Genomic DNA, 12,370 nt, shown 5'->3' with positions numbered 1-12,370 from the left:
GAGTGAAGACTTGAGAGTTGTAGGGTATAGTGATGCTAGCTTTCAGACTGATAGGGATAATTTCCGCTCTCAGTCAGGCTGGGTCTTTACCTTAAATGGAGGAGCAATTTCTTGGAAGAGTTCCAAGCAAGAGACAATGGCTGATTCAACTTGCGAATCAGAGTATATAGCAGCTAGCGAGGCAGCAAAGGAGGCGATATGGCTGAAGAACTTCATTGGAGACCTTGGAGTTGTACCAGCTATTAAAGAGCCAATGGAAATTTTCTGTGATAGTGAAAGTGAAGTTGCCTTAGCCAAGGAACCAAGGGATCACGGGAGATCCAGACACATCGACAGAAAATACCATTTCATCAGACATCGAATAGAAGAAGGACTCCTCGTGGCAAAGAGGGTATCATCGGATGAGAATCCAGCAGATCCCCTCACGAAGGGACTGACTCGGGTTAAGCATCTCCAGCATGCTCGGAGCATAGGGCTGAAGGATGATATTAGATTTAGTAGTTAGATAACCTTGAAATTTGTAAAGTGTAATTGACATTAGATGATGAATAAAAGGTGTTTTATTTATGAGTAAAGTGTTGCTATCTCTTGTCGATCGTTTACTATATTTCTTTTGCATGTTTTGACTTCCAGAATAATTATGTTTGGTATATCATATTAATCGAACCTCCACAGTCGGTCATATGTCGGAAGTAGGTATGAATCAAGACTGTCATGATTGGTTGCAGAGGTCTAAGTTGTTGGACATGGCTACAACACTCATGAGTGCTCATAAGTTCTGAGCATTGGACTCAACCCATGCTCACTGGAATCACTTCATGGAATTTATCTCGAGTGATCGTGAGACGGTAATATCATATAAGTCTTCAAACCTAGATATATGATTTGTTACTTATGAGTTGGTTATGCATTGATTGTACGAAAACGCATTGGTAACTCAATGTTATAAAACGTGCTCTTGTGTATAATTCAATGAGTAGTAGAACAAACATATGAGTCGAAGTTTATCTGTTCCTTCTTGGATTAGAAGCTGATATCTGGGCCCCTCGATGATTTTGTTTTGACCTATGTACCGGGCCCGGTCAGAACTAAGTTGATGTGTTCAATTGAGTTCTATGTCAAACAAATCGGAAATCGGGAAACAAACTGCTGGACACAAAGTAAGACATTGTTCCATGTATTTGTCCGGCTGATATCTAGAACAGAGGATTATATGATCACTTATCTGAAATGGCGTATCATCATCTTCTCAGTTCCGAGAAACCTTGAAAAGAGCTACGATTGCTGATCGGTTCCTGAAGTCATACTTGCAGTTATGGTTATTAGACTTATCCAAGTGGGAGACTGTTGGATAAGGTGTCTAAGTCCATAACTATTTCTGGTATGTACTTGACCCGACCCGGCATGGTCCATTTGGGTTGCATGGCATCATGCATTTGGATAGACTAAATGAGAGAAATAACACTTGTGGTTTATTAATATATTATAAGTTCTAATATATTAATAGTATTATTTAATTAGTATTGATCAAGAATTAATCTAGGATTAATTAAGTGATCAAAAGATGACTAATTAAATATATGGGTTGATCATGTAAATCATCCATAACTTGTATAGTGGGCTAAAAGGCTCCATGGATAATCAAGTTGGGTTAAACCCATTGAATGCTCCATGGAGGCTCCATGGGAGTTACAAACCCATGGGTCATGGAAATGAAGAGTCATGCCACATTAGGGTTTACATGGTGTAACCCTAGATGTGACACACTATATAAGCAACATGTTCTCCACCAAAATCGGTAACACATAAGAAACAAGAGGGCTAGGCCGATTTTAGAAGTGTGTATTCTCTCTAAAGTCATTCCAAAAGCATTTGGTGTTGTGTGAAGCATTTGAGGCATCACACTTGGGGTACTAGGCTCACAGGGTTTCAAGGATCATAAGCAACAACAAGGTAAGTTATTCTATCTTTCATGCAAGTTAAAATTTGTTCCCCATGTATGCTAGATAGGAATATAACCTTGGAATTCAACTTTGCATGATAATTAGACAAACATAGATCCAAGGTTATTAGGGTTGCATGTACACTTAGGAAGTGTTAGAATGCTCAAAACCCATCAAGTCAGTACATCACCATCGTCCCCTTCATCAGAACTTTCCTGAACCACAACAGCAATGTTATTTCTACTTGATTCACTTTTGGACTTCCCATTCCTCAGTTGTGGACAATTTCGCTTGAAGTGCCCCTTCTCCTTAAAGTTATAACATTTCATGTTTGATGAACCTTTAGACTTTGATTTTGAACGTGATCTCCCTTTGTTTCCCCCTTTCCTCTCTTTTGTCCTCCCTCTCCCTACAAACAAACTGGAATTAGACACCTCTTCTCCACCTAAAACTTTTCTTTTCAGTTACTTGGATATCAGAGAGTCCTTCACATCATTCACAGTGATTGTTGTCCTACCATAAAGCATGGTATCAACGAAATTCTCATATGAGTTAGGGAGCGAACATAAGAGAATGAGTGCCTAATCTTCATCTTCAATCTTCACATCAACACCCTGTAGATCCAAGATGATATGATTGAAGTTATCCAGATGATCTTTCACTTGGGTACTTTCAGACATTCTGAGAGTGTACAACATTTGCTTCTGATACAACCTGTTCGTGAGTGAGTTGTTCTGGTACTTGTCACAAAGTTTAGAAATAAAAAGATTAGAAATAATTGAATGAAAGTTATTAAAAAATTGTATTAAAATGTAAAAAAAAAAGGTTAAAAACTTGTAAGAAAAAACCTAAAACCTTTAGGAAATATTTGGTTTAAAAGCAATTGTATTAAAATTATATGAAAGTATAAAAAAAGTTAAAACAAAATTAAGCAAAGTTTAAAATATTGTATTAGAAAGACCTATAGAAAAAAAATATCATAAAAATGTTGTAAGAAATTTTAAAAAGTCTTAAGAAATTTGTAAAAAAAATTATTTACATTTAGACAATTTTCTTTTTTGTACAAATTTGATAATTTAACTTGTTAAATGTGTTCATATATTATCATTGTCACATGCAATAACAGCTGACAATGGTAATATGTGAACAAATTTAACAAGTTAAATTGTCAAATATATACAAAAAAAAAAGTTGCCTAAACGCATGGTTATAGAACTCGTTACGGTACCTGTTCGACCGACTACCGAGTAGCGAGTACTCGGGAGTACTCGAATTCGATAATTCATGTAGAAATATTTTCAGGGAAGTTATATATATCAAAATCATAAGTTAAAAACCATAAGTTGATTGAAATATATAACAAAGTTAGATACATGTGAATACAAAAAAATTGAAAACGCACAATGGTCTCATTTCGTGAATAATTTATGAAAATTTGAGATATATATATATATATATATATATATATATATATATATATATATATATATATATATGTAGTAATAATCAAATGTGTGTGTGTTAAATAATAATTCATTAAGTATATTATACATATTAATCACCGAGTTGGTCGAGTTTTACAACATTGCTCCCTTTAATAAGGGCCGATCGGGGAGTACTCGGATTCTGTAACTCGCCTCGGTAAAGGACCGAGTAGGGAGTACTTGGCCGAGTAATCGGCCAACACGATGAGTTTTACAACACTGTCTAAACGTGAACAATACGAAAAGGTAATTACCCAGTCAAGTAATTTTCCCTTAAATTAAATACATGGGCAGTGGTGGGTTTAGTTGGGAGAGAACTAAAATGGAGAAGATGATCGGTCGGATAAAAAAAGAAGATTATATGACTCGTTCAATGGAAAAAAGAGGAAAATGGTCTTAGAGTGCTTTGGGGTACGTTGGACGATTAATATAAATTAAAAATAAATAATAAAAGAGATTAATAAAATATTTTATAAGGGTAAAATCATAAAATAATAATTTAGACTAAGGGTTCGTTTGATGTAGGGTCTAATTGAGTCCAAATGCATGTTTGATAATGATTAAAAAATAAAGGACTCGGTCCAAGTTTTTAATCAGTTTCGGTCCTTTCTTTGCAATCGACGGACTGGGAACAAAAACGATGACTTCCCATTTTATCCTGTATTTTTTTGCACGCCTCCACTGAATAAATAGAGAAATCGAAGACAACTCTGAAGTCGTTCACTTCCACCGTTCACTTCCAGTCAATTTCTTCCCCCGACGAAGCAACCAGAGCAGCCTACTTCCGATGACGAGGTACCTGTTTCTTCCCATTTTGTTCCTGAGTTTTTTGGTATCGATTTTTTTTCAGTATAACACCATATTGGTATTTATTTTTTCTGATGTTTTGCAGATATATTTATGAGTGTTTGCTGAGATTTTCGATTGGCTAGTTATTGTTGTGATTTTATTCCTGTTTTGCTGAGATTTTCAATTGAGTTTTTGTTCCTGTTTTGTTTAATTTTTTGGCTGTTGTTGTGCTTTTTTTGTAGATGCTATGTGCTTTTATGTAATTTTGTTATAGAAGTAATGAAAATGGTGTAGACTCGAATTGTTGTTAAAATTACATTAAAGCTTTTTCTATGATTCTGTTTTGTTGTTAAATGGTTAAATGATAGATGTCTTTTTATGTGTATATGTGTATATATGTGCATATTTGTGTGTAGGGCTGTAAACGAACCAAACGAACACGAACAAGAGCTTGTTCATGTTCGTTCGTTAAAGTTAGCCGAACAACAAACGAACACGAACGGATAAACGAACGAGATTTTCTTGTTCATGTTCGTTCGTTTAACAAATTAGCTTGTTCATGTTCGTTCGTTTATGTTTATGAACATGCTAAATGAACAAACATAAACGAACAAAGATTAAAAAAAAAACACAATTGAACATATATGAACATAAACGAACATATAATATAAAATATAATAAATTTTTTTGAATATAAATGAATATAAATAAACTTAAACGAACGAACATAAACGAACGTAAACGAACATCATAAATGAATGTTCACAAACATAAATGAATGAACGAGACCATTGTTCATGTTCGTTCATTTAACTAAACGAACGATAATTTTTGTTCATCTTCGTTCATTTATTAAAGAGTAAATTACACGAATGGTCCCTATGGTTTAGGGTAATTTGCGCGTTTGGTCCCTAACTTATTTTTTTAACTCGGAAGGTCGCTACTGTTTGTTTTTGTTACGCGTTTGGTCCCTATCTTACCTAAAAAGACTATTTTGCCCTTCATTTTTTAATTTATTTAAATAAACATACCCCCAACCCCACCCTCCTCACCTTACCTTATCTATCCCACCATTTTTCTCTATTTAAATAATAGTCTTTTTAGGTAAGATAGGGACCAAATGCGTAACAAAAACAAACCGTAGGGACCAAGCGCGTAACAAAAACAAACAGTAGGGACCTTCCGAGTTAAAAAAATAAGTTAGGGACCAAACGCGCAAATTACCCCAAACCATAGGGATCATTCGTGTAATTTACTCTTTAACTTCCCGCCGAACAGTTCACGAATGGTTCGCCGAACATTCAGTTCGTTTACAGCCCTATTTGTGTGTATATTGATGTGATTTTACTCTACAATGTAACATGTTTATTATTCATTTTATCCAGCATAAGGGTAACATGAATATTTTTCATCATTCACCATACTCAGAAAAAAAATCAAACATCATAAACTCAGTCAGATGTAGAATCATTCAGAAACTGATTAAAAACTATCAAATGACCCCTAAATGTAAAACAAATTAAATCATATGGAGCAATGATGTAACAAACTATAACAGCCAAAAATGCCCATATGGACCATTTTTGTAATTTAGTGGGGGGGGGATACATCAACTTCATGGTCATACCTAGGGATTTACAGAAACATCATCATATTATTTCACACTTAACCCTTTGGTCTTATGGTTAGACTTTAATCACTTTATTGATATTACCATCTTCTGTTAAGATTCATATTAAATATTAATTTCTTCTGAATAAACTTTAATTTATTCTAATTATATATAACTATAAACTTTTACTTTTTTTTAATTTAATTGATTATATATTAAAACACCATAATCTTTTGTTTGGGCTCATGTGCATCTTAAATCTTAAAATGTACCTCTAAACTTGCATGTACTTTAGTCTCATATAAATTATTGTATTTTTTTTTCATATGTACTAACTTATTGTACGTATATAATATAATAACGTTTTGCTCAGATATTCGTTAAGTTGTTCATTAACCGGTAAGCTTTGTTTAAATGATGTTTATGGGGTATACATTTGAAATATATTAGGCTAGAAGATATATGAACATGTTAAAAGACTCTGGTCCACATCTGCGCCAAGAAGAGGGCGCACAGACATTTTTAGGTCTGCAGTCTTCAAAAAAACAAACAGTCTGCGAAGGCTAATGTCTGCGCGTGGTCTGCGCCACGCAGACAGAAGAGGACAGAAAGATCTGCGGATAAAAAACTAACACCACCTTAATATCATAGAATAGAATTATATTTAGTAAATTAGATTAACTGTTTTTTTACGCATGATAAATCTTTTCACATCAAAAACTTTTTTTTTTTTGGAACGGGCTGAAAAATATAAAGACTCACCTCAAAAACATTTATTAACTAGACCAGAATCAGTTGCATAAAAACCCAGGTCACAATTCAAAAATGGGGTTGGGTCTAACGAATTTTGGAGCAAGTATTGGGCCCAACGAATATTTGAGGCTTTGGACAAATTTTGTTAGTTATGTCACTTATGTGCTTACTTATTATCATGTTATGTATTTATTATTAGTATTAATACCAGAAAATATTTTAGGGTTTTTTTTGGATTAAATTTTAATTTGATTTTTTAAAAACCATCTTGCATTTTTTTTTTCATTTATTCTGATTTGACTCTTTTAGAAGGTTTACCGGTGATCTTCCATTTTCAGACAAATTTTTCTGTAAAAACCTGAACTTTTTTGTTCCGAAAAATCCTTAGATTTCTTTATATTTTTCTGAAAAAAACCCTAAAATTTTTTCCGTGAAAATTTGTCAAATATGAAGGTTCTTTCTGAAAAAAAAAAAGATAAATATATAAGGTGTTTTATACTATTAACCCTTGTTAATTATTATTATTATTATGGACAAATTTACCTCATTTAGGGACCATATATTGACAAATCTGTAGATTAAGATAACAAGATATAAAATTGCTGTTCAAGTAGTGTAATGACCATTGTCTTGGTATTATACTATTATTACCAGTATTTGATTATTTCATAAATTTTCGAGCCACAACCGTTCATTCCCTTTATGCTACAAGCCTAGCAATTTTTTAGTATGACAACATTTTAAATACCGCTAAACCTCGACAATGACCAATATACTTACAGAATTATTTTAATGTATAAAGGAATGGTACTCGTCTAACATGTTTCACACTCTAAATTTATCGTTAAACGTGGATGGTGTTTAGAATACACTTCAAGTCATCTCCAATGTCTTTGGTACATATGTAGATGATTCTGATTTTGCTAATATAATCAAATAACATTTTAACAATGTTATGGAAGCATTATATAACAATAATAAATATATATATATATAATACCCAAATCCCATATATATATATATATATATATATATATATATATATATATATATATATATATATATATATATATATATATATATATATATATATATAATACCCAAATCCCATAGCAAATTGGGTATAATTGAGGTTAGATAGATACAATCTTACAATCTTACTTTCGTCCAAAGTTGAAAGACTTCTTCCATAAAAGGCTTCTAGCAAGAGTAAATACCATGGCGCGAGGCGTGGTGTAGCCGTTACGAAAACGTCAATGGCGGATTTATTAAACGTAGCGCCCAAATAACGTGTCAAGGCGCGCTTTATCGCGATATGGCGTGAGTTTTTTTTCAAGGAGCGAATTTTTTTTGTATATATATATATATTTTTTGATTTCTTTATCGGACCTAAAATAATTGAGTTTTTGTTAACTTTTTATATTAAATACTAATATAAAACTTCTAAAAACTTGATATACTTGATAAAAGTCAATAATTATATGATTTATCTCTTTTAATATATATAAAATAGTCACGCCTTGAAAAACGTCATGGCTCGCAAAGGATTGTTATGGCTTAACTTTTACCTTGCCGCCAAGCCACGCCTCACGTTATTTAGAACCTTGGTAAATACGCGTCAAACATCAAACATGGTAGGAAACAAAATAGAGGGGATTAAAGAGTTGATATTGCGACATCCCCATTTTCACGGCCAGAAAAGACCGATTTTGTTTATGCTTTATAAAAATCAGAGTACCTCTTTTAATAAAAATGTTGTGGAATTTGTTCCTAGAAAAACATGATAAATACGTTATCAAAACATTTCCGAAGAAATGTATTTTTCTCCATTTTAAAACATTTGGGATGTCATCGTCAATACAGAAACATAAGCATAAACAGAACTTACATTTATTTACACTAGTGATCTACATCTCTATTAAATCTCTCAGTGTAAAGTAACTTCATATTGACACCTGTGATACAAATAAGCTTGAGTGGGTCAAGTTGGAAAACCTGGTGAGTACATAGGGTTTTCAACCCACAATAATATAATTATTATGTTAAACATCAAACAATCAACCCAATTACCCATCCCCATTATCTTCTTTACTCTTAAGAATCTACCCTAAGATTCAGCTATTCCTCGTTCATTCATTCCTCATTCCTAAGGAGTATCCTAAGGAATCGGCACTAAGTCTGCATAGTCGCCAGGGTTTATCTCGTTTATTGACAGTATCATTTTCATATCTGTCAATGGGTTTTTAGAGTACACCAGGTGAACACATCGTTCACAACACCTACAGGTTGCGAGCCTGCTAGTGTTCCACTAGACTATCTAGAATAGTCCATGGTTATCATCCATACTCTGCTAGATGACGGGGCCATCGCTTGGGTCATCGTTTGGCTCATCGTTTTGGCTCATCGTTTTGGCTCATCGCTTTGGCCCATCGTTTTGGCTCATCGCTTCGCACCATATTTTATCACTCATATATCATCGCTCATCATTCATCTCATCTTTCATCACTCATCATTTATCTCATCTTTCATCGTTCATCATTTATCTCACCTCTAATCTACCCATGTTTTACCCAACACATTTTGTAGATATAAAATACATATACAGTTTAGATCATTTAAAACATGTATAAAACGTTTCATCCAGCATAGACAACAAGTATTCAGACAGTACACACACATAGCACGTAATTTATATAAAATAATTCATATCTATGTGTAAGATGAAAGTAACTATGCACTCACCTGATAAGGTGGTGACTCGGTACTCGAACAGCGCTTCGTTACTCTTAAAACAATTTTCCTTTGACAAAACCTAGTATCATTACCACTAGAGTTTAGTCTAATATTTACCGAGACTAATTAATAGTCTAGCTATTATTACTATTATATAAGCGTTAAACAATACTCTTCACCACTATGTACAGACAGGGGCCAGACATGGAACACCGGAGGGCAGGATCATTTTGGCATATAGCACATCTGAATCCAGCAACCCAAGCGGCCCTCCAAACCAGATTCCCCGTACCGCGAGTGGTTAAAAAGATATTATAACGACACTTATATAGCCCATAATAATAGCCCAAATAATTATTATAAGGTCCTAATAACATTATTTTAAATAAAAGCTATATTAAATATAGTATAGGTGTAGCTCACTTACAGCGGGTTTTTATTAAAAATCGGTCTTCGCTGGAGCAGCGTTTCCGAGCCGAAAGCTTTTCTTCTCGGAGCCGTCGGGCGCTCCGGGGCTTCCTTCTCGTGCTAGGGAGGTTCCCTAGACTTGGGAGGGGTTTAGGGAGGCTAGAGAGAAGTTAGAGAGAGAAAGAAAGGCTTATGGTGTGAAGAAAATATGAAAAGTTCACCTTTTATTTATAGGGATTTTATAGTAAAGTAGCCCCTAAGTTTCGTCCGTATCTTCAGCGTACGAGCTCCGTTTTCTACGTTCTTTATATCCACACGTTGGTATTTACGAGTACTACAACTTTCATTTAGACCCCGTCGGCTAATTCTCCTTCTATCTCAGATTTACAAAAACTGTATCGTATTTATCGCGCACGAAGAGTAGCGACTAAGCTTCGTCCATATCTTTCGCATACGAGCTCCGTTTCTGATGGTATTTACATCCACGCGTTGGTATTTAAGATTACTACAACTTTCATTTAGACCCCGTTGGCTAATTCTCATTCTATCTCGGATTTACAAAACTGTATCGAATTCGCCGCGCTCGAAAAGTAGAGACTAAGCTTCGTCCATAACTTTCGAATACGAGCTTCGTTTTTGACGTTATTTATATCCACGCATAGGTAAAAATAAAATCTACAACTTTCCTTTTTACTCCGTCGGCTAATTCTCGACCGATCTTAAATTTAACAGTAGGAGGTGATTACACTGTTAAATGTCCGCGTAAAATTCATAACTTTTACATACGGACTCCGTTTTTGTCTGTCTTTTTGTCGTTGAGTTCCTATTAATGAGATCTCCAATTCTGATTTAGGTCGCGTTGGCCAAAAACCGCTCGATCTAAAATTCGAATTTCAGGTCGTGCACTGCTATGCCAAATCTTAGAAAAATCATAACTTCCTCATACGAAGTCAGATTTGGGCGTTCTTTTTATGTACACTCTCGGTTTAACGTATACTACGAATTTTGTCTAGATTTCTAAGGCTAAAAAGTCTTCTATCGTAAATTCACTATTTACGTCGCGTTGTGTCGTTCCGGTTTTGCCGAAAAACTTCGACGGGCCATAACTTCTTCGTTATAACTCAGATTGCGGCGTTCTTTATATGTACGGAACCCTTGTAACATATACTATAAAATGGTTAACATTAATCCTTCTAAATAATCTTCCATCAAAACTCATTTTTTTATGCTCATTGTCTCTAAATTGACTAGCCCGGATCTACGGGCGTTACAATTATCTCCCCCTTAGGATGATTACGTCCCGGAATCATCAACGAAACAGGGCTGTATAATGACTCCGTACGTTATCTCTTTATCCTAGGTAATAATCGTAACTTCTATGTTCCTTCGAATGAGTATCTAATTCTTGGACTTCTCGACTGCAGGCGGTGCTCGATCTTGCACTTGCTCCTTATCTCACGTTAGACTCCATATTATGACCTTCAAGTCACAATCTCGATCCTCACTGGATACGAACATAAGATAAGTTTTTTTTTAATTACTACAATGGAACGATGTGTCATATTCTAATGACCTATCATCGTATGTTGCAACGCTTAGACTCAAGTCTCTTAGAGTCTTCCAGAACAGACTATACTTCCGTTCATGTTCTAATCTCATCTCAAAATGTAGCATTTCTAGCTACAAGCAACTTTTCGCGATACCTCTACTGATCGTTTTTTATTTCAATCTTCTGTCTTAAGTCAGATGCTACATCGAACTTGATTCTCTGAACCACATAACATACTCAGCGTAGTCGGACTCAATTTGATATGACCACTACGGTCGGAATAACAATCATCTTCTTAGTCATTACTGAAACGATGGTAACGACATACTTAAATAAAACGAAATCAATTACTAGCTCTTTGGTAACCTTGTGACTTTCCCTGATCCAAGCGTGAGTCCTCTGCTTCCGGTAGTATAGGCATCTACTACCATTCACACCTATTCATACTCGTCTCAAGTATTGTCTCGCAGTTTTCCAAGTTACTATCACAAAAACAATTTTAACACATACAAATGCTTCCAAATAATCATAAAATTTTCCCTAGACTCTACTAGGACTTCTTCCATGCGTATCTTCAATCATCAATTATGTTTCAACTCGGTTGGTGGTGGAAACGCCACACGATGGGACAACTTCATAAATTACACCAATCGTTCCATCATCCCACTAATCGAAGGTGTACTTTAGACGTACCGTACTCATCTAAACGTATTGTTATTTTATCAGACACATTCTAAATGCAAGATACCACTCTTACGATACCTCCTGATAGGTGTCATTCACTATCATAAGCCATTTAATTTCCTCCATTTACTCAATTCTCTACGACCCTTCACCATGACGCTTTGTTCACGGAAGCATGCGTTTAGTGCATCGAGACGAGAATATAGATAGAGAAGGTTTAGACGCGTAATCCTCCTTATTACTCCGAAAAGTTACATGTCAGTTCTAATACCGTATTTAAACGTTTAGAAATCTGAACACATAAAATTTCCAGATCCGGTCGGCAAAAGACCATAGATCCAATCATACATTTAGCATCATAAAGCATCATAAATCATTTAGCACATAAAAGCATGTTAGGCATTTTCCCTAAATT

Source organism: Lactuca virosa, chromosome 9 (assembly GCF_052849685.1).
Source record: "Lactuca virosa cultivar CGN04683 chromosome 9, Lactuca_virosa_CGN04683_v6, whole genome shotgun sequence".
NCBI classification, from domain to species: domain Eukaryota; kingdom Viridiplantae; phylum Streptophyta; class Magnoliopsida; order Asterales; family Asteraceae; genus Lactuca; species Lactuca virosa.
The sequence above is the reverse complement of the archived record's forward strand: the minus strand, read 5'-3'. Positions refer to the sequence as shown.